This window comes from Pleurodeles waltl, chromosome 4_1 (assembly GCF_031143425.1).
Source record: "Pleurodeles waltl isolate 20211129_DDA chromosome 4_1, aPleWal1.hap1.20221129, whole genome shotgun sequence".
Taxonomy (NCBI): Eukaryota; Metazoa; Chordata; class Amphibia; order Caudata; family Salamandridae; genus Pleurodeles; species Pleurodeles waltl.
In genome coordinates this window covers 797,712,284-797,736,999 of record NC_090442.1, presented here as the reverse complement: position 1 = coordinate 797,736,999, position 24,716 = coordinate 797,712,284, and positions in this window count along the sequence as shown.

Below are 24,716 nucleotides of genomic sequence, written 5' to 3'. Positions count from 1 at the left end.
TACACTTCTGAAGCAGAGTATAGTCTGCCAGGAAGAAGGACTGCTGAGCTGCTGAAGGGACTGCCAGTCTGCTGGACTCTACTGGACTTACTGGACTCCTGCACCGCTGTGCCTGCCCTGCTGCCCTCTTCCTCTTTGCCTGGGACTGAACCTAAATTTCTACATCCACAGAACCAAAGTGATTCCAAAGGATTGCTGGCTTGACTCCTATTTTGAAGTCTCAGGGACATCAAAGAGCTTTCTTCCATGTATAAACAGCACCTGGACTTTGCTTGCTGCAGGTATTGCTCTGTCAAGTGGTGCCAATCCATTCCAATAAGTATAAAGTGCTGCATCAGCCAGAACCTGAGCACTGTTGAACCAATTTGAACCGATAAATCTTCTGCTGCAAGATCACGATTGATACATCATCACTTTTGCACGGACCAGAGTGGACTGGTGCATCACACTTGGAACCGCTGCATCGCCTCTGGAACCACCATTTTGCCTCGGAAACCACCTCTCCGGAAGGAACACATTGCCACCACTGCATGGAAAAGATCGATGCATCACCCCTGCAGCATGGATTAGCCTGGTGCATCGCATTTGCAACTTCTGCACTCAGATCCTGTGCATCGCACTTGGAAATGACACATCACCATAGTTGCTTGACGAAATCTGGCACAGCACCCCAACTGCGTGGGGATCCTTGATTTATCTTGTGCTGATACAAGGATTAAGGTAATGCTGCTCAGTGGGCCCTGAGTGGGTCCTGTAGTCGGCCTGCACTCTATGGTGGACAGCCTCAAACATGAACTTTGTTCCGGTGTAGCGTGACCAGATACCACAAAAGGCACTTACTGCTTCTAAGCTTTATTTTCACATGTATTCTTTAAAAATTCATATCTCAGCTTCTACTTATTGGATTTTTCTCATTTTGGTCTTGTTTTCTTCATATACATATATTCCATGTTTCTAACTTGGTGAGGGTTCATTTTGTGGTGTTTTCACTGTGATACTGTTTGAAGTGTTGCACAAATACTTCACACAATTGCCTCCTTAGCCTGCCTGCTCTGTGCAAAGGTACCAGAGGATGAATAAAGGTTAATTTATGGTCTGTATCTGACTTACCCTGACTAGGATTGTGGTTCCTGATTGGACAGGGTGCATAGATATGCCTACCATAAACCCAATTTCTAACAGTTATTATTTAAATTATTTACCTAATGGTTGTTGTAGCACGTATGCCTAGGGGAAGTTAATTTGCGCCCATTCATGCTAAAACCAACTGCTTGCCTAATGACGGAATATAATTTCTTTACTTTTACTCACTATTTTTCTTTTACTACTGCCACTCTCTCTGCTGAGCAACTGGCTAGTGACTTCACCAGAGACAGGTCCCTTTACCATGTACCTGTAAATACTGCTCTGCTGAATATTTGATCCCTTTCGAAAAAATCAACTTAAATTTCTGACCTAATGGTACACACTAAAATAGATATCGTAGCACTTGGAGAAACATTGTTTTCAGTCTGATCATCCCCAGATATGCCACTGGCCACTCCTATTTCGCATGGGACTGTTCATGTTGATCACCCTACTGACAAGAGAGGTGGCATCACATTCCTATTAAAAAATATGACACCTTACTAGATTTGATAAAACCAAAGGTCTATCAGTATATCTTCACATTTCTCCTAATCTCGTTCTACTTTGCCCCTTTGCCTGCTCGGTCCAGCACTCCATTTCTGGGAAGACTTGCCAATCCAATTGCTTCACTAGTAACCTCAAACTAATAATACATGTAGGAGATTTAAACAACTGTACTGTGATGGGCAGCAGTTTCCACCACAAGTTGAAGTTATAGCATATAGGGGATAAAAAAATCACAGATGCTCATGAGAGATAAGTATGAAAGCCGTATAGGTTTGAATAATTCTCCACTGCCACCGATGTCAAAGATCAGTGGAAAAGTGCTTTGTATATTTGATCAGAATATTCATATGTATCTTAAGGACAAGGGCACAGGACTTACCTACAGGGGAGTTGCAATTAGCCAGAGAAGTGTTGATCATGCTTGACTAAATTGCCCTCTGATTTAAAATTGTTGTAGTGGCTTAGGAATGGGAGCAAGGGTCGGATTGCTTGTAATGAATATGTGATGAACTCTAATTGATTTTCCGAGTGTTCCTATCTTAAAGTGGTGATGTTTCCCCAAATTCAAACTAGTCGCCTGGGCGTCTGATGAAGAAAGGATGTTATTGTGTCTGCTCAAATGAGGATTCTAGTCAACTTCTTCACCATTGCATAGACATAGGGATGAATTTATTAAGTCCTGATGAAGTCTGACTTTTGCACTGATGATTTCTGATACTTACAGTCTGTTTCTGAAGTTTATCATTTGGGCCCATATTTATACTTTTTGACGCTAAACTGCGCTAACGCAGTTTAGCGTCAAAAAATTTAGCGCCGTCTAACGCCATTCTGAAGCGCCATGCGGGCGCCGTATTTATGGAATGGCGTTAGCCGGCGCTAGCAGACCGGCGCTGCCTGGTGTGCGTGGAAAAAAACCACGTAGACCAGGCAGCGCCGGCGTAGGGGGAAAATGGCGTTAGGGCGTCTTAAAATGGGGCAAGTCAGTTTGAGGCAAAAAAATCGCCTCAACCCGATTTGCGCCATTATTTTCGCCGCCCAGACGCCATTTAAATGACTCCTGTCTTAGTAAAGACAGGAGTCATGCCCCCTTGCCCAATGGCCATGCCCAGGGGACTTATGTCCCCTGGGCATGGTCATTGGGCATAGTGGCATGTAGGGGGGCACAAATAAGGCCCCCCTATGCCACCCAAAAAAAAATAAAAAATATAAAAAATTATACTTACCTGAACTTACCTGAATGTCCCTGTGGTGGGTCCCTCCATCCTTGGGTGTCCTCCTGGGGTGGGCAGGGGTGGCAGGGGGGGTCCCTGGGGGCAGGGGAGGGCACCTGTGGGCTCATTTTGAGCCCACAGGCCCCTTAACGCCTACCCTGACCCAGGCGTTAAATAGTGGCGCAAATGCGGGGTTTTTTGACCCGCCACCTCCCGGGCGTGACTTTTGCCCGGGAGTATAAATACGACGCATTTGCGTCGCCGTCATTTTTTTAGACGGGAACGCCTTCCTTGCATCTCATTAACGCAAGGAAGGCGTTCACGCAAAAAAATGACGCTATTTGCCCATACTTTGGCGCTAGACGCGTCTAACGCCAAAGTATAAATATGGCGTTAGTTTTGCGCCGAATTTGCGTCGAAAAAAACGACGCTAATTCGGCGCAAACGGAGTATAAATACGGGCCTTGATGTCTTATAAATGTCGACATTTTGCAATGAATAATCCACACTGGGTGGTTTGTGCTTTTCCCTGTAATCCTAAAGACACAATGAAAAGATCACTACTTTAACCCACCTTGTTGATGTTGTGGTTTGGGCATTTCCCCAGCACTACCTCAATCGACAGAGGTCAGTCTGTGGCTCTGTATGAAAAAAGTTCAAAACGTCTTTCAGCTTTGAACAAAGAGCTGACACAAGTGTGAACTCTGAATACTTACTCTAGTGCTGGATTGTTACTGACTTGAGGGGAAAAAGTAGTTGATTCTCAGGTTTCCCTTTATGACACTGAACGTTAAGGCCCGTATTTATACTCCGTTTGCGCCGAATTAGCGTCGTTTTTTTCGACGCAAATTCGGCGCAAAACTAACGCCATATTTATACTTTGGCGTTAGACGCGTCTAGCGCCAAAGTATGGGCAAATAGCGTTAATGAGATGCAAGGAAGGCGTTCCCGTCTAAAAAAATGACGGCGACGCAAATGCGTCGTATTTATACTCCCGGGCAAAAATCACGCCCGGGAGTTGGCGGGTCAAAAACCCCCGCATTTGCGCCACTATTTAACGTCTGGGTCAGGGTAGGCGTTAAGGGGCCTGTGGGCTCAAAATGAGCCCACAGGTGCCCTCCCCTGCCCCCAGGGACACCCCTGCCACCCCTGCCCACCCCAGGAGGATACCCAAGGATGGAGGGACCCACCCCAGGGACATTCAGGTAAGTTCAGGTAAGTATAATTTCTTATATTTTTTAATTTATTTTGGTGGCATAGGGGGGCCTTATTTGTGCCCCCCTACATGCCACTATGCCCAATGACAATGCCCAGGGGACATAAGTCCCCTGGGCATGGCCATTGGGCAAGGGGGCATGACTCCTGTCTTTACTAAGACAGGAGTCATTTAAATGGCGTCTGGGCGTCGAAAAAAATGGCGCAAATCGGGTTGAGGCGATTTTTTTGCCTCAACCTGACTTGCCCCATTTTAAGACGCCCTAACGCCATTTTCCCCCTACGCCGGCGCTGCCTGGTCTACGTGGTTTTTTTCCACGCACACCAGGCAGCGCCGGTCTGCTAGCGCCGGCTAACGCCATTCCATAAATACGGCGCCCGCATGGCGCTTCAGAATGGCGTTAGACGGCGCTAAATTTTTTTACGCTAAACTGCGTTAGCGCAGTTTAGCGTCAAAAAGTATAAATATGGGCCTAAGGCCCGTATTTATACTCCGTTTGCGCCGAATTAGCGTCGTTTTTTTCGATGCAAATTCGGCGCAAAACTAACGCTATATTTATACTTTGGCGTTAGACGCGTCTAGCGTCAAAGTATGGGCAAATAGCGTCATTTTTTTGCGTGAACGCCTTCCTTGCGTTAATGAGATGCAAGGAAGGCGTTCCCGTCTAAAAAAATGATGGCGACGCAAATGCGTCGTATTTATACTCCCGGGCAAAAATCACGCTCGGGAGTTGGCGGGTCAAAAACCCCCGCATTTGCGCCACTATTTAACGCCTGGGTCAGGGTAGGCGTTAAGGGGCCTGTGGGCTCAAAATGAGCCCACAGGTGCCCTTCCCTGCCCCCAGGGACACCCCTGCCACCCCTGCCCACCCCAGGAGGATACCCAAGGATGGAGGGACCCACCCCAGGGACATTCAGGTAAGTTCAGGTAAGTATAATTTCTTATATTTTTTAATTTATTTTGGTGGCATAGGGGGGCCTTATTTGTGCCCCCCTACATGCCACTATGCCCAATGACCATGCCCAGGGGACATAAGTCCCCTGGGCATGGCCATTGGGCAAGGGGGCATGACTCCTGTCTTTACTAAGACAGGAGTCATTTAAATGGCGTCTGGGCGTCGAAAAAAATGGCGCAAATCGGGTTGAGGCGATTTTTTTGCCTCAACCTGACTTGCCCCATTTTAAGACGCCCTAACGCCATTTTCCCCCTACGCCCGCGCTGCCTGGTCTACGTGGTTTTTTTCCACGCACACCAGGCAGCACCGGTCTGCTAGCGCCGGCTAACGCCATTCCATAAATACGGCGCCCGCATGGCGCATCAGAATGGCGTTAGACGGCGCTAAATTTTTTGCCGCTAAACTGCGTTAGCGCAGTTTAGCGTCAAAAAGTATAAATATGGGCCTAAGTATCTAAAGTGATGCCACCCAGTTCTCTAAAACAAAACGATTGGAGGCAGATGTCAGCAAATCTGATCCGCATAATATAGCCCAATCAACGCTGTCTGGCAACAAGCTGACAACATGAACCTGAAAAGGACTATTGAAACTTAAATAGAAAACATGCCCTAAAACGTGTGACCACTTCAACTGCTTAAGTGAGTTTATCGCAAATGCATGTGTACGGAATTTTTAGGTTCAGAGATTATGGCAATAGTTTTTCAAAGAGATGCCATTGTTTCTCAGTGTAATCCTTCCCTTCATGCCCTACCTCATATCGTGCTTGATAAGAGGTACGTTTGAAATCTATTTTTTGCGAAGAAAATGTAAAGATGATATCCAAGTGCGAAGAGCATTAATTAGTACTGTTGTACAGTCTATGCCCCCTTCAGCATCTAAATTTCTATACTACACAGTTTATCTGAGACACACAAAGCACTTCCTATGCAGAAAGGACAGGCACACAATATATAATGACTCACAGGATAGTTATAGTAGGACAGTCACAAGTCCTATGCACCTATCGTAATTAGGTTGACATTAGAATTATAGTTAGGCAACAACAGATTTGGGTTTAAATTTCTTCTTTCCAGCTGTCACCACATCATTTGTAGCAATGTGACTTGGGCAGTCTAAGAAAATATTTAGTATTTTACCTATGGTACAGATGAATTAGAAAGGCATATTTTGTTGCAATAGAAAAAATACAGATTCAAAGGACTAGGTTCTGGCTCAAAGTCTTGAAATGTTGATTTATAGTGACGTATAGAGCAAAAATTGTGGAAACTGGAATAATTATGTGCTTTCAAACGCATTCAAAAGGATAGTAGCATGATATGACTGGGCTTGCAGCAATATACGATCCTTTATTCACTCCTGACTTAGGTCCTCTTCAGACCACCAGCCCTGCGGTGACAATCATGACCCCTGCTGCTTTAGTGGTCCGAGCGCAACATAAAGCCCCTGGCGGTCATACTGTCGGAGTTCTGCCTGCACTACTGGGATCCATGATCTCGACAGCCTGGCGGTGGCAGAGGTTTCCGAACCATTAAAAGGCTGGTGAAGAACATTTGCAGGGGCATAAGGAGGGCCCCTGCACTGCTCATGCACTTGGCATTGGCATTGGCAGTGCCGGGGTCCCCTTGCCCAGCGTCATCACAATGTTCACTTTCTGCTGTGCCGCCTGCTGTGCTGCTGTGCTGTGCAGACAGTGAACCTTGTGAGGGTGCTGGTGGACCCTGCGGGCTACAGCATTGCCGACAGCTCAATTATGAGCCATAGACAATGCTGTAGCCTGTTTCCCGCTCGGCCAGAGGGTGCAAACTGAGTTGGCCGTCTGCCAGCCTAGCGGGAAACTCTTAATGGGTCCAGCGGGAAGGTAGCCAGTGTGGCAGCAACTTACCCATTGCGAACTCTTAATTAGGCCCTTAATGATTTCAGATTACAGATCGACTTATTTTTAAAATGGCTGTTCCCAACACATTCTCAGCAAGCACTGCTGTAACCTATGGCTCTGTCTCCAGCCATCCATGGTTCTTCCTATCACCAGATACCTAGCCCTTGGGTCATACATTTAGCTGAACACCAAGACCTCTTCAGATGAGCGGTACATGAAAAGGGAAGATTTAGCAATGCTTTCAAGTCCCAATAACTACATTGTGAACTGTATCTTTTAGCCGGTCCTAGTACATTTAGCTGGGCTGTTTCCTTGGTGCCTTTCTGCAGCAGAATATAAGCAAACCAAGTAAGTTGTAGGCAAGATTCCCCGGGGACACCTAATTTGCAGAACAGCTAAACATTTCACCTAACACTGGCTCAACTGTGCAACAAAGTCAGAATAGCTATCTTTATAATCGCCTCGTATGTTGCTCTTCAGACAAGAACAACAAGGCTACATTCATGTGTTTAACTGCTGAAAGTCTGTATAATGCATGATCGGCTTCTTTAGCAACAACATGTAATCTTCACTCATGCAGGGCTGATGTTAACAAAAAAGCCGGGCAAGAGTGTTCTGCTGAATTCACAGTAGGGTCTTAGGCATTACATAATACAGGAATAAATGCCAAGTACTTAATGTCTCATCGAATTATGGATTTTAGGTAGCTGTTTAACAGACTCGAAACACTTAAGACAGTTTCTACCGGTTTGTTCAAATAAAAATGAAAAAGTATTGACTGATAATTCGTTTGCTAAGCACCATTTTCTATGTTTGTAAATCTTTGCCTTGTGTTGTGTTTCAAGAGTATAATTTGTAGTGAATCCTAGTTTGTTTTAATGGGATAACAGGCGTTAACTTAGCCATTGGCTTGCGGACTCATGCCTCGTCACCTAGTGACTTTTAACCTACTTAGCTTGCTCTGTCTTAGCCCATTTAATTATTTAATTCTTCTAAGATACCTGCCTTGTTTATAGTTAGGCCACTTGTTATGATTTGCATTATCAGTGCCACCGCGTTAAGGCGTCAAAATCAAGTGAAAAAACGCTATCGAACGAGGGGAAGAGCCTGGCCTCGCACTTTCTAGAGAAATTTGAACAATTGCACCCTCCTAACACTCTAAAGAAACTACAGTCATTACTAGGTTTCTTCAACTTTTGCTGAACATACATTCCAGACTATGCACAGCGTATCAAGCCACTTTATGACTTAATATTGCCAAACATTTCTAGCAGACACTGGACAGTTGAACACACACGCATCCTTAGGGAATTGCAACAGGACATGCTAGAAGCTAAACACTTGCACACATGTGACAATAAAACTAATTTGGTCATCAGAATAATTGCTGGTGCCATTAGATTTACTTATGTCACCTTCAGTGAAGGTGACACAGTACCCATACCCTTTAAATCACATTTATACTCAAATGTAGAACAACGTTTTGCACCTACAGAAAAGATTCTGACTGCAGTTCAAATGGCTGTCATAAAGGAAAGGCCACTTGCCCAAGAGAAACGCGTTATTGTTGTTACCCCAGTGCCGGCCTTAGAGGCTGTCACCAAAGCAAGCATTCCCAACGCTAAAGCATTACATCCACATTGAATTCAATGGGCAACGTCCCCGACCGCCACTGATGTTGATTACATCTTCGATCCAAAACTTCAGACACAAGAGTTTCTCCAGTATGAACAGAAGTACTCCACTCCTCTAAATATCTTGCCACTTGACAGATACCATACTGTCATCTACATTGATGGTTCAGCACAACCAGCTGTAGGTACCAAACATTAATACTCAGCCGCTTGCGCAGCCGTGAGTGGTGTGATGGAAGATGGAGTCTTCCACCCTCACAACACCTACACACAGACCCTAGGGGACTGCACAGCTCAGTTGGTTGAATTTAAAGCTTTTATATTAGCGCTAGAACACACAGAGCAAGGATGTCTGACTTTAATAGTCTGTGACTCGTACTACTGCATCCAGTCATACAATGATTATCTTAATCATTGGAAGCTGAATGGGTTTAGAGATTCCAAAGGGAACACCATAAAACACAAAACAATGTGGGGGAGGGTGGCTGATCTTAAAGATAAGCTACTGTGTGTCCATGTAGTACATACATTGGGCCATCAATGTGTAGGAGTACACGTTATCGGCATCACTTTGGCTGATGAAGCAGCCAAATCTGCAGTAGCTATGGCTTCTGTGGCTGCAGTGACTCATTCACAGACGAGATTGGATAATGAAATACTGACTGCTGTGAAAGCTTTGGCTGAAGGCAAGTCCCTCCCGGAAGGATACCCTACAAATTATTCTTATCATATCAGTGCACAGAATGTTGCCTATGCAACAATTCCTGGGGTTGGAGATCGAGGGATCCCAACAAAGACCAGAGATTAGATCTAGTAAAAGCAGCGCATGAGGGTGTCGCTCCTGCACATGCTGGTATTTCGGCCACGATAACACTCTTACAGAAACGCTTCTGGTGGCCTGGTCCATGCAGACGGACAAAAAAGTATGTCATTTATTGTGACATTTGCCAGCAAATAAAAGGCTCTAAAATCTAACGCCCACCACAGACAACCCTCTTAGTGTCCAGCAGGCCACTGCAATGTGTGTACCTGGACCATTGCGGTCCACTCCAACCTGATGGTGCATACAAATACATCTTAGTCGCTGTAGATTCTTGTTCTAGATTCCTGTGGGTATGGCCGCAGCGGTCGGCTGATGCTCGAATTGTTATAAAAGACTTGCTGATCTTTATCAGTACATATGCGGTTGCAGCATTCCATTCGGACAAGGGCCCTGCATTTGCCTCTAAGGCATTCAGGGACACCATGGGGACGATGGTTGTTGAGCTCCATTACTCCTCACCATACCATCCCAAGGGAAATTCTGTCATGGAGAGGCGGAACCGTGATCTAAAGCAGTCCTTAACAGCTCGAGTATTAGGTTCAGCCCGCCGTTGGCTTCATCACCTATATGGGGTCCAGAGAGCACTGAATAATCTGCCAAGACGGTCCTTGGGGGGACGCACTCCTTATGAGGTTCTCTTTGGGATACCTATGCATGTCCCAGATCTTGATGGCTTTGGTTTGGTGGCAGCAGAAACACCATTTGACATAAATGAACGTCTCACTGTCTTACAGGAGCTTCAGCAATTTTGTGATGACAAATCATCTACCAGTGCTGCCACCTTAGGCATGAGGGATTTAGCAAAAATTTTGACTGGCTGGAGTCCTAAAGTTGGGGATCTGGTTCGTGAGAAGATCGCTGTGAAGAAGGAATTTGGTCCATCATACAGAGCACCTGTCCCGGTCTTGGGAATTCAAGGTACCAGAACTGTTGTCTTACCACCACTGCCTGGTTCCAGAACAAACAGATTAATTTCCATTGATGACGTCAAAGTTCACCATGTGGCCGATCCTTCACAGTAGACCAAGCGGTCCCTTGGGTAGTTCCCGATCCCCTCTCACTAACCAACAGGACATACCTCTACATAGTAGAATGAACAACACTACTACGGACTATGCAACAATGTCCAACGCTGTCACAGAGACCTCCTCGACCATGGGGAGGGTGGAAAACAAACTCTTGCTAGTTCCAGTTACCACTTCAGTGACAACACCTGTCCAAGATCTGGCTGCTTTTTACACTAAGACTACACAGACTGATGACGCGGTCTACCATGAGCCTCCACTTGAAGTGGACCAATCTACGAGTAATGCACCAGCTCCAGCATTTGCAGAGACTGCCTCTGGCTATTTCGTAGACATTGATGATTTTTCTTCAGACTCATCCACTATTATGATTGACAATATTTCAAAAACACGTAAGCTGTATCAATGACTTAAAAAGAACTATTTAATCTACCCATGGAACTATTTATGGTTATGTTTGACATTTACTGCATTATTTTTTTGGGTTGGTTTTGTGACTGTTTTTTTTTCGCTAATAAATGATCATTACATTCCTGAACGCTCCTCTGTCGAGCCTGTGGATGAAGTCTTAACTCCATATCATTCCTCACATAAGGTCCGAAGAGACTTGTCTTTTTTTAACATTTCAGCAATACCGATTTCTGATGGGATTATGTGGGACAATGTTCCCTTTGATATATACAGGCCTACTGAGGTCATTCAAATTCCATATGTGTTCAAAATATCTATGACAGATGTAGTTACACCTGATGTTGTATCTGATGATTGGGATGTCCAAACGGTTGATTCCATGCTAACTGAAATGATGGACTATTCTGTATTTGAAAGTGATGATGTATATGAACATACAATGAATTAAGGGGAAATGTATCAGTTAAAACAATTGGGGAAATTACTACCTACACCGTGCCACTAGACAAAGGCCAGTATGGAACTATACACAGTGGGAACACTGTTCAACACCACCAGTGGGGGAGCCTAAAAACTATACAGATAAATGTACATATTTTACTGGGCATGACACAAAAAATGTGGAGTCATATTATTTCAAGTTACCTCCGTCACAAATTAGAAAGATTTTACTAACTAACACAAAACTGGTTTATTCAGATCCCTTTGTTTCCCGGCTCGCAGTTGGAGGTTACGAATAGTGGAAGAGCACTATTGACTTAGAAAGTGTATGGGGAACACAAGATTGGCAAATACAGGAGCTTTATTTAGAGCATGCCTGATTCCTGTGCAAATGATCATTTTAAATGACACCATTCAACAGACATCCTGTCTGGGGTTAGCAAAAATTAAAGAAATGAACACGCCCAGTATCCCCACACCGGCGAAGATTAATGATTGACAATATTTCCTTAACATCACCGAGGAAACGCTAGATGCAATGGTTAAGGCTGGTACCTATAATTCTTCACTTTCCAGTCCCGGCGAGTGGTTACTATGGCCAACAGACAATAATAGATGTCAAGCACATTTTTTAAACACTTCAGGGGGTTTTACAATTAACAGGCCAGACCCTCGCCTTGTATCAGGTCAACACACAGGTATAGTTACAACATACAGTGTCGGTAAACTGTGTCAACAATGGGTACAGACTAACACGTTAGCCGCAGTTTAAAAACATCTTAACACTCTTTCTGAAAATGTAGACTTGCAAGATTTTCTGCTAGGTCCTAGGAAACAGCGCTCTAAAAGGTTCCTGTATGCTATGTATAATGAAATCTGGAAACTTTCACAGATGGAAGCTGATGCGCATTTGAGGCAATTAGATAACGGAAACTTAGAGAAGGCTTTAGCAGTTGTCGACAACAGCATGAACACCATGCTTCATATTGAAAAGTTAGATAAGTTGCCCTTCACGGTAGCAGAGAGTCCTTCAACAATTTGGCTCTTACATGGCATAATTAATTTGCCCATTTCGACCTTTCGTTTCTCGAATTGCTTGAAACATCTTGCAGTGGGCAGGTTCGAGCAACTAGGCGATAGCTATATTGAGGAAGAGTGGGAGCTGTCCTTTGATTATAAATGTTTGAACGGCGAAACAGAGGTTTTTCTAAGCGGAGGTGAATGTGAGACTACTGTTAGTCATTCAATGATATGTAAGCAGGTGTCCCTTCATGGCCTTTGCAATGCGGGGGTCGCAAACTTGGCCTGTTTTCTGAAGGGTACTCCCGTCACTTTGATTTGACCGGTATTTCATGTACTCTCCAATGGGAGTTATGTGGTACTGAGCGATCAAAGTTGTTGTGGCATGCGACCAGGAATTTCCTACGCAATCTCGGTCTCGAAGGTCGATACGTGTTGTGGACATGTTTTATTCCCCCCACACGAGAGATAAAAGTATCTGACATGTGGCCCCACATAGATACTATTAATGTAAATTATGACAAGCTGAGCAGACTAAAGGAGCTACTGTTTCAAAAACAGGTTGCGTTGACATCCTCTAGAGAGACTTATGCTCTCCAAATAGCAAGATCATCAGCCGAGATACTATCCCTATTAAATACCAACTTTCCCAAGCACTTTGGAGAACTGGAAACCAGAATATTTAATGCTTCAAGCACTTCTGGGATTGTCCATTTCTTTACGGCTGTCGGGTCTGGATTCGTGTCCATCTTCCAGACTATTTTAGGTGTCATCCCATCAGCCATCCACTCACTCTTTTCAAGCGTGTTTGGCGGTTTTCCGATTATTTTGGCATTGATTGGCGGACTACTACTGCTATTTCTTCTGATTCGCAGTGGTTGTTTCTTTCCAGCTATGCGGAGCAATGGAGCCACTCCCACCAACTCAACTGTGCTGTAAACGCATGGTTCGGATCTTCAATGCCTCCTTGCTGGTGGAATTGGAGCATGATTGGTCGTTGTCATTTTGGCCACTTCTCTGGTGCGTACAACCAGTTTTCAGCTGCGTGTGGTGCACCTTTGAACACCTGCCTATGGTGTGTCTTGCTGTTGTACCGGCATTTCCAAGAACTGCTGATGTCCCCGATGAGGGTACATTCACTGCCGTGCCCCTTGAGACTAAGGTTGCTCAGTGAGGCCACTTATGAGCCTTCGGTTCTAATATCTACTATGGAGAATGGCACTGCTGCAGGTGTGCCTGCACAAGAGACTGACACGCACTACTGCTCTGTGGATCCGTTTGCCCGCCCGGTGATCGATCTGACGATGTGGACTCATTCTTGAGGTCCTTGATTGGTGACTTCGATAACACTCTTCGAGATCATGACTATAGCAAATAATTTGAAGATTTGGCTTGCCATTCCCGATTCAAAGTATGCATTCAAATTGCCTTTACTTTGGCCTGCTGTGCTTGTCATGGTTGACAATAAATTTCTCTGTATGTATTTTTAATTAAGATTTTTAATTACTACCTTTTAACAATTTAAAAAAAAAAAATGTTTTTAGCTAGTTTTATGCTTTTAGCTTTTTAGTCCAGAGCAATTTTAGCGTTTGGATTCATTCACCTTCGGTGGCGTCCAGTTATGGCATCCTACTTGTTATGGCAATGGGGAGGGTGTAGTGAATCCTAGTTTGTTTTAATGGGATAACAGGAGTTAACTTAGCCATTGGCTTGTGGACTCATGCCCCCGTCACCTAGTGACTTTTAACCTACTTAGCTCTGTGTTAGCCCATTTAATTACTTAATTCTTCTAAGATGGCTGCCTTGTTTACAGTTAGGCCACTTGTTATGATTTGCATTATCAGTGCCACCACGTTAAGGTGCCAAAAACAAGTGACAAAGACAAACAAACTGTAGGTGTTCACATTTAGGGACTTTCCCTCCTTATGCTTTCAAGGGAATTGTTTATATTAATTGCTGCCCCAAGCATGGCGTTATCTATTGTTTGGAAACACACCTATTTCAGGGGTCCAAGTAGATCTGTATAAATACATCACACTTTAGACAGATAATCAGAGGGATTCTGACCAGAGGGCATCGCCACCATCGCTGATATCGATGTTGCACGTCGTCTTGGCGCTGACTCAGTCTACGTGTTCCTGCGGAGTTCGAGATAGAGACCTCATTCCAAGGTAACGAGGGTTGGGGGCTCCTCTCATTGACATGGTATTGGCAGATTAGGATTAATATACCCAGCTCTCCTTTAGGTAGGAGGTTAGGCCTATCATGATAGGGTATTAGGACATATTACTCACTTTAGGTCTTTTCATGTTATTGCAAGATGGTGAGGGTCTTTGTAATAATGACTCTTGCTTTACAGTTCTGTTTCTTGCACTGTTCATTATCCTAATCATTGCAGTCCATGCAATTTATTGCAGATTGCAGTGAAATAAAAACTATTGAAACTTTACTGCATCTTCGTTATTGCCTGTGTTTGGATGAGACATGATATATCTGTGAGAAAGGGGTAATCTCCGTTTAACCACAACACTCCCTGAGATGTCATACTCTCGAGTCCATGTGTAAAGGCTGCCACAAATCACCTTTTACTATTTGGGTTTTTGGTGAGGTGCTGCTAGTGAGCCGGAAGAGTTGGGATGACAGCTGCGACTTGTTGTAGGATAGGCATAGTCACCTACTAACATAAGTACTGTCATCCTTAAACCAGCAGTGTTGCCTAGAGCAAGAGGCCAAACTACGACAAATTCAGATAAGAAATCACAAAGTGACAATTTTTACTAATTTGAAATCCCTGTCAATCATGCTACTCTGCTAAGAAAGAATATGCTTTAAATTAGTTGTTTTCTTCCTATCCTAAAGATAAAAAACTATCAGCAACCAAAAAATGCCAAACTCTCTCTCAAACCCACAGCCTTGAAAAAATATGTACTGCAAAACTCCATACCATCACAAATACTTTCCTGTGTGTACATTGTTCCAAAATAATGTGTGTGAGTCATGGCCAGTTAGACTGGTCAGCCTCAATGACAGTTCCTCAATTGTGAATAGGCAACTTTTTAAACAAAAGGCATTTTTAACCTTTTTCACGTGTAAGTATCAATACAGATTTTAATACCACTCATTCTAAGCGCCACAGAATTGATGACAGGCATGTTCCTTTAGTAAATCCCCATAATATTGTGGTAGACATCATCCTCTTATTTTTCATTTTTTTCACTGTTATTAGAGCAGTAAAATGTTGCTCAAATGGGAGGTCTGGACCAATGCAGACCTATAAATGTCAAAGACATTTTCTAAAGTTACCTTGACATGTATATGTCAGGAACACAAGTGGGTCAATCATGGATGGGGACACTCATGCACACAACACAACTATCATTACTGTGCAAGTAGTCATTAGGAAATTAATGCTGTCATCACAATGATGGTACCTTCACATCTGTCAACTGTGTCCAGTTGTGCACATCGCCAGGGGACCTGTACCTGTCATAATGTGCTGTGAGTTGTGAGTGTGTGTGTGTGTCAGTACATGTATGTGTGTATGCAATGCGATTGGCTGGGTGAGGGAGAAGGAGCTTGAGTGGGTTCTGTTATTGTGTCAGTATGTGTGCCACCTGTCTATGGGTTTGATGTTGTTGTGTATGTTGTTGTTAGAAATGGGGTCTTTGGTTGGCAGTCAGGTTACCCCCTGTTCAAGCAAGGACCCTCACTCTAGTCAGGGTAAGTCACACACAATCCAAACTATCCAGTGGCCACCCTCTAGTAGCTTGGCACTGAGCAGTCAGGCTTAACTTAGAAGGCAATGTGTAACGTATTTGCGCAATAATTACTAAAATACCACCATATAGCACCACAAAAATACACCACACAGTGTTTGGAAAAATATATAATTTATAATATTTATCTGATAAGATGCAGGTCAAAATGATTAAAATGCAATAGGTAGATGTTGAGATACTATGGAAGTGATATAAAGTGTCTTAAGTCTTTACAAAATAAGTAAATGTCTCTTAAAAACAATAAAGGTCTCTTGCAAGCACAAAGTATCTGGTTTGCTTTCAAAATCTCTGCAAGGGACCGCAGAGTTGGCGATGCATGGAAAATGGGGAGGTGTGCGTCGGTTTCACCCCTTCACACACTGACTTGTGTCGTTATTTTCCACATAGGGGAAGGCTTTGCGTCGATTTCTGGCGCGCAGAATTGTTTTCTCTTCAGGTTGCAGGGTTTTTTGGCGCCTGGGGTTGGTTCGTGGAATCCTGGGCTTGCAGAACGAAGTCACAAGCGCCTCAGCGATCCAGTGGGCGTTGCGTGGAAATTTCTCCTGCATGGCAGGCACTGCATCGTCCCGGGTCGGCTGTGCATTGATCCAGTGGGCCATGTGTTGAAGTTCCGGTTGCAACGCAGACGCCAGGTCGATCTTCTCCTTGCGAAGTCACGCTGCGTCGTTCTAGTTCAGAGTGCGGTGAATTTCTCACCGCGGGGCAGGCTGTGCGTCGTTTTTAGCTGGCTGTGCATTGAATTTTTGCCACACAAGGAGTCCGGTTGCACAAGTGAAGTCTTTTTGGTCCTGAGACTTCAGGGAACAGGACGCAAGCTCTATCCAAGCTCTGGGAGAGCACTTCTCAGCACAACCAGGGAGCAGCAAGTCAGCAGGGCAACAGCAAGGCAGCAGTCCTTGTCAGAAAAGCAGTCCAAGTGAGTCCTTTGGGCAGCCAGTCAGTTCCTCTTGGCAGGTCTGGTTCAGGGATTCTTCACCAGCAGGTTTCTTGTCCAGAAGTGTCTGTGAGGTAGAGTGTCTACCCCAAGAAGTGTCTGTGAGGTAGATTGTCTCCCCCAGGAGGTGTCTGAGTTGGAAGGGGCAGAGGCCTGTTTATATACCCAAATGTGCCTTTGAAGTGGGGGAGACTTCAAAGAGTGGCTTAAAAATGCACCAGGTCCCCTTTCAGTTCAATCCTTTCTGCCAGGGTCCCAGTAGGGTGTGTGGCAGTCGTTTGTGTGAGAGCAGGCCCTCCACCTTCCCAGCCCAGGAAGGCCCACTCAAAATTCAGATGTATGCAAGTGAGGCTGAGTATCCTGTGTTTTGGGGTGTGTCTGAGTGAATGCACAAGGAGCTGTCACTAAACTAAACCCAGCCAGACGTGGATTGTAAGACACAGAAAGGTTTACGTGCAGAGAAATGCTCACTTTCTAAAAGTGGCATTTCTAAAATAGTAATATTAAATCCAACTTCACCAGTCAGCACGATTCTATATCACCATTCTGGCCATGCTAAATATGACCTTCCTACTCCTTTCAGATAAGCAGCTACACTCAAACACTGTATGAGGGCAGCCCCAATGTTAGCCTAAGTAGGGAGCAGGCCTCACAGCAGTGTAAAAAACGAATTTGAGAGTTTTACAGTACCAGGACAAGTAAACTACATAGGTACATGTCCTGCCGTTTGCCTACACAGCACCCTGCCCTATGGGTTACCTAGGGCATACCTTAGGGGTGTCTTATATGTAGAAAAAGGGGAGTTTTACGCTTGGCAAGAACTTTTAAATGCCAAGTCGAATTGGAAGTGAAACTGCAAAAACACAACAGGGAGTACGGGGTTCTTTTAATGTAACGATGGATCAATGGTGCATCAATTGTGACACCAGATCCCTTGTGGTCCTCAATTGGAGGCGGGGTATCAGTTAGCTATGGTGCTGCAGAGGGTCTGGGAAACGGAGGGGGGAGGGAGAAGGGAATTTCCTTTACGGACTAGGTGGTCTCACACACTATATAGTGTCATGCTTCATCATATGACCACCTAGCCCCACCCAGGTAGGACAGTGCCACCTGGGCGGACTCAACCTCACTGTTAAAGGAACAGGAGGGAGTGCGTAAATTAATTCTGGTTCTGGAAATAGAGGGATCCAGCTAAACTAAGGAATAAAAACACCTAAACAGATACCTCTGTGAGTATTTAATAGAAGGTTCTGTTTGGCGTGGTTAAAAAGAGGAGATTGGGACACCTCTGTGAGAACAAGGACTCACAGGGTCACCTATCTAGGAGGAAGGAACCGACATGTTTCTGCCCTCAGTAATGAGCTATGGAAAGTCTCGGGGCATTCATCAGGGCAAAGGATCCCTGCTACTCATGCTAAGTGTATGAATAAGAGCGGAAAAAATATAATATAAGGGGCCTACCTTGCCAGGAACTACCTGGGAGGGGGCCCTATTCCTAGAGGCTACTGGCCTCTGGTGTCCAGGTGAGGGAGTGTCCCCTTATTGTCAGACATACATCAAAGGTGGGCGCTCACTGTGCGCCAAAACCGTCCTCTCCCTGGACCGCTTGAACTGCACACACAGGCCTTGCAATGGAAGGCCTGAGACAAGGTTAAGGGGCTACTTAAGTGGATGGCACAATCAGTGCTGCAGGCCCACTAGTAGCATTTCATCTACATTTAATCTACAGGCCTTGGGCACATATAGTGCACACTACTAGGGACGTATTAGTAAAGTAAATAGTACAACTGGGTATGATCCAATGTTACCATGTTTAAAGGGAGAGAGCATATGCACTTTAGCCCTGGTAAAGTGTGCAGAATCTAAAAACCAGCAAAACCAGTGTCCAAAAAGTGGAGGGAGGCAGGCAAAAAGTTAGGGGTGACCACCCTAAGGCTGTCAGGTCTAACAGTTGTGTTGTGTGTTGTGCTGCTGTATGCAACATTCAGGTGAATAGTGTTGTGTGGCGGTCATTGTTGTGCTTGTGTGTGAGTGTGTTTGTGTAGCTGAGTGTGTAGTTGTGTTGGTTGTTGTGGTTGTGCTGTGTGTAATGCAGGGGGCCCTATATGGCAAAGGTACAATGTATGTGTGACTTACCTCTCTTCCACAGCCATGCTGTTGTCCGATGTACATTGGGTCCCACAATGTCCTTTCTTCACAATCGAACCACTGCCATTCCACCGCTTGCAGAGCTTTAACATTCAAATACGGCGGGAGGAACTCTGTCAACTTGACGGTCTTCTCAAGTTCGCATCCGCCCTTAGTCTGGAGGAGCCAGGTGTAAAATTAGAGGCAACTCCTCCCAGAGGATCTGAGTGTTATAAGCAACCAATAAAGGGCCTGTGAAAAAGTGACAGTCTCTAATTAGCCTGGGCCAAGGAGATAATCAATGCAGGAAAAAAAATCACCTCATGATATCAGAGCAGACAAGACACTGGTGATAGGTTAAAATAATCTAAAATAGAATCCATGAAAAGCAGAATTTAATAAAGTACATTTTTAAGTGGGACAACAAGTTAATTAACAGCGCCAATTATTAATTAAATAGCCAAAGAATGTGATGAGAAAGGTCATAAGGCATGACAGAAAATCACTAGGGGTGGGGGGAACCCACAGAGTTTCACTGAGTGGAATTCCGCAGAGTTGCATAAAAACTCAGCGAGACTCGGTGGACTTCCACCAACAGACAGAAATATTGATGTTCTGCTGCTCATGCTGCAATTTAGTGGCAGTAGCATGAGCAGTGTTGAACAATCAACACAAACTGCACCATGTGGTGCACAAGAGCGCACGGCCATTCAAGTTGATTCTACTGTCGCTCGAGTAGTAAATCTACTTCAGCAGAAGCAAATCTACTCGAGAAGCAGCCCTCTCACTGTGACTGTCCATAAACATCCACATTGGAAAATCGCACTAGGGGACTTCAGATCTCACTCGCACTCCCGTTTCTGGAGCATTGTGGAAATACATTCTGCCACACAGTGATTGGTGGAATTGGGAAGGACATCACCAAATTCCACCAATTCTGTGGGCGGAAAGTCCCCTAAAAAACACACCCAGTAAAAACAAAAACCGTGATGTACTAGTAAGGAACTGTACAACCAGAGCAGAACAAAGGGCAATGCCACAATAAGCACAAGAAAATTTAGGGTCTGATTTAGAACTCGGCGGATGGGTTACTTCATCACTGTTGTGACACACTAACCTATCTGCCGAGTTCTAAATCAGGCCCTTAGTTAGTTTAGCAAACATTTACAACATGAGCCAGTTTCCTTGGACCCGTCTGACACCAGCAACCTGAAAGAAAATGCATTTGTCTAAATGGCTGCATGGATACAAATGAAGCATTACAATAGTAAGCAAGAAGCATTACAATAGTAAGCAAGAGACATTGTTTAGAGTGAAAGCGGCATCTAAATGTGAGGGTGTGGGGTAGGACTAGCACAGTGGAGGGAAAAATGCATTCAGAAAGGATTGAGGTCAAGCCAAAACATCCCAGACAGGTGATTTACAAGTCTGGAGGCCTACGCACAGCATCTGAAAGAGGTACCTCTTTGTATTCAAACTTCACCACTGGGTACTCATGTCTGGCCCTACTTGATGTAAGCTGGACCAGGAGGGATGGGACTCAGTTTAGCGTCATGGGGCATGGTGAACATAAAATACAATTAGTAGAAAGGAAAATAAAAGAGAGTAAAGGAGATTGGTAATTGACATCACCATTAGACAAAACAAAATGAAAATATCATGAGAACATGTTTTTAGACATGCAAATAAAAGATTACCTACAACATATATACAGTTAAAAAGATCAAGCATCATAAGGGAATGAAGTGAAGTTTCAGTAAGGTATGAACAACAACGTAAGTAGAATTAGATATTTTATGGTGTATTTATTAGGTACTAATATGGATTCAGACCCTGCCTTAGCACTGAAACTGTTCTTGTGGCAGCTACCAATGACATCTGTATGATCTCGGATGGAGGAATTTCGGCGGCACTTATCCTCCTTGATTTGTCAGCCACCTTCAATAGGGTTTCTCATGCTATTTTACTGAGAAAGTTATTTGCTATTGGCCTGAGAGACAAGTCACTTATATGATTTGAATCCTTTCTGTAAAATAGTACTCAGGCAATCCAGATAGCAACTTTTCACTCATATTTTAAAGATATTACCTGTGGTGTTATTCAGGGGTATGCTCTCACTCCCACTCTTTTTAATATATATGCTGCTACCCTGACAGATTTATATGCCTAATATAGCTTTCAATTTCAAGGCTATGTAAATTATATCCAAATAATCATTTGGATGGGGGGCAACATGTCCCAACTCCAGGAGAAATTCAAATACTGTTTGCTCATGGTAGCTAAATGGAAGAATGTCAGTTTGTTCCAACTAAATTCAGATAAAACTGAGTGTTTGGTATTTGGTAAGCCCTCAATCTAGTCCCCTACGTGATGGCCTTAATTGTTAGGAAAATGTCCAGAACCAGCACCCACTGCAAGCAATATGCTGTCCTATTTGACAGCAAACTCTCATTTGGTTATCTGATTAATGTCTATGTGGTTCCTGCTAATGAAACAATTAAAGAAGGTTTTATTCTTTTATTTATTTATTCCTTTTATTCCTCAACATTCTAGACAGTTGTTGATGCAGGCCCTCATTTTAGGCAGACTTGTTTATTGCAATGTTTGATATGTTGGATTTTCAAATTATCTTATAAAAAGATTACAATTTATACAGAATATTGCAGCTACGTTAATTTTTTAGAAGAATAAGTTTGGCAGCACCCCCCTTTACTTGGCCAGTTACACTAACTCCTTGTTCATGTGAGATGCCAGTACAAGGACATTTGTATGATTCATAAAGACCTTTACCCAGTAGCACATTCTTTGAATATATCTGATATATTTAAAAAATACATTCCTTCTAGACTGCCTCCCTCGACTTCTACCTGTCTAGTCGAGGTACCTAAATATTCAGAGAGTAAGCTTGGGAGGATGGGCTTTTTCTGTCGATACAGCTCAGGCATGGAAGAGACTACCACCCAAGTCACATTTAGAGCAAATGATCTTAAGATGTCTCAATTATCTAAAAAACGATTTGTTTAGATAGACTTTGCTTGGAACATTTGAGAATGGGAGTTGCTCTATAGCATGTATTGCTTTGCAAGCACCATGTCAAAGTCAGGTAATTGTGTGTTCTATAAAACTAATAAATAAATACATATTATACTGATCTAGATAGCCTCTTTGAAAAATAGTGTTCCTAAATATTGAGTCTACATTTCACAGACTCCAAACAATTAATCGAGTGACATGGCAGCATTAGAAGCATCCTTTGGATGTCTCACTCACAAGAATTTGGTCCCACCTATTCAATCACTTGACACTTGATGTCCTGTTCTGTATTGCTTGCCTGTTGTTAATGATTCGTTAGAGAGGCATTCACGGTGCCACAAGGTACCCACCCTTTTAATGGCCAAACAGAGGTGGGAGGTCTCACAAGGGAGTTATTCTGAGGGTAAGAGCACGTACAAACACTTTGGGGCTGAACCAAAAAGTGCATGACATCGTCATCCTTTTTAACAGAAAACAAGAATGCTAATCCTGAATACAAATAAAAAATTAGTATTTTCAATGTGTTGGTTCTTTTTTGGTTGGGTGGTTTACCAGCAATTTAATTTTGCCATCCGTTCAGAGGTTCTTCCATCAGCCTTGTTCTTTACTTTATTATATTAACTCAAACATGTAGTCATTCCCACCAAATGAACCATTATTGTAATACTCCATTATAGCCAGATTCTTGAAGTTATTCGGCCTGCCTCATTTTCTGCTTACACGTTTCTACTAGGAAAGTACACAGCTAGCGGGGAAGAATGGCATGCAAGTTGCAAGTTTGAAGGACATCTCCACAACCTATGGAATCACATAGAAAGCAGACCAGAACTTTTGTGTATTAGACTTGACATCCTTGGTGTGATATTCCCCCCAGGCATATTGCCTTCATCCCACTTATATTTGCTGAAATGGTTTTTATTGGCTTTAGGAGCATGTTACCACCGGTAGCCACAGATAAAGTGTTTGTGCCATCTCCCTTAAACATAGCAAACTTGAAATACACTTAACTGGAACATTTACTTCCCGTATAAGTCCTCAGTAAATGGTACTACATGTGCCCAGGGCCTGTGAATTAAATGCTACTAGCTGGCAGCAGCACTCATTGTGCCACCCACTAAAGTAATGCTGTAAAACATGTCTCAGGCCTGCCATTGCAGTCTGTAGTACAGTTTTAAACTGCTATTTAAATGTAGAAGCCTAAACCTTCCTTTTCAATACGTGTAATTTACCCCTCAGATAGGCTCTGAAGGCCCATAGGGCAGGGTGCATGATATTTAAAAAGCATAATACGTGTACAGTCGCAGCTGGCAACTATGAAAAGTGGCAGGATGGAGAGAATATAACAAAGAAATAAACAAAAGAATTATAAAACAAACTTACCTTAACCACGCTGCCACCGCACTGCCGCACTCTGCCACACTCCATGCTCCCAGCCTGCCCTGCTCCAATCAAGACGCTGCTCAGAGCAGTGTTAGGATTGGCTGGAGTGCCTTGGCTGGGTGCTCCAACACAGACTGGGAGCCGGGGCTTGCTCTCTCCAACTTGGCAGCACAGTGGTTGGATAGAGAGAGCCCTTGTGCGCATATGTATTTGGCCGGCCCGAGACAGCCTGCCAAACATACATACGCACTGAGGGGAGTGCTCTGTTTACTTCACTCCATGGTAGTCACCCCTATGGCCCCCTCACTTTAAAAATAAAACAATAATAAACATAGTTTATTATCGTTTTATTTTTAAAGGATTTGCAGCTCCTGCTGCTGACAGGGGAGTGATGCTCCTCCGCCATAGAGGAGGAGCCGCCCCTGCATGTGTACTTACTTTTTATATATCCTGGCAGTGAAAACCATGTAGCTGTTTTTCACTGGTGTAAGGCTATCTCTTTGAGAGGCTAACACCGCTTTACCATATTACACTAAATAGATGATAAATTCCTTTTGGGAATAGAGAAATACTTCTTCCACACATTTGAAATGCAATGTAAAATCATCTTTTACTGTAAAGTTGTATTTCAAGTTACTGTTCTGAAAATTCAACTTTTAGAAAGCTGTCCTTTTTCTTCCGTAACCCAATATGTCTTTCTGCCAATGTACAGGGCCACGTGACTGTGAATTACTCTCCTTTGGTGTGCATTCCTTCCAGACATTGAGACAAAAAGGCCCTAGGTGGGGGTGTGAAGGGAGTGGGTCTTCCTGACAGGCTGGCTAAAGAGGAATAGTGAACTGCCCTGATTATGCTGCAAAAGACCCTATATGCACAAAGAACAGTAGGCATGCCCTTGCTACCTTGGAGGGTCTGGAGCCAAAGCCAGCGGAGAAGGAAGAGCTGACTTCAGGAGTAGGTCAAAGATTTCCCCAACACTGGCACTAAGTACAAATGTGGCACCTTCAGAACCTCTTATCAGAACAATCCTGACCCATAGAAGATTCAGAAGAAGGACTGCCCTGCTGTCTGGCGAAGGAAGATTGGATCTGCTTGCCTTGCTTTGAACCCAGTATTCACGGAAGTGACTCCAGTGGTAATTTGGATGACCTCCTGTTTGAGCTACAGGAACACAACAAGGTTCCAGAGGGCTTTCCTGCAACTATCTGGCTGACGA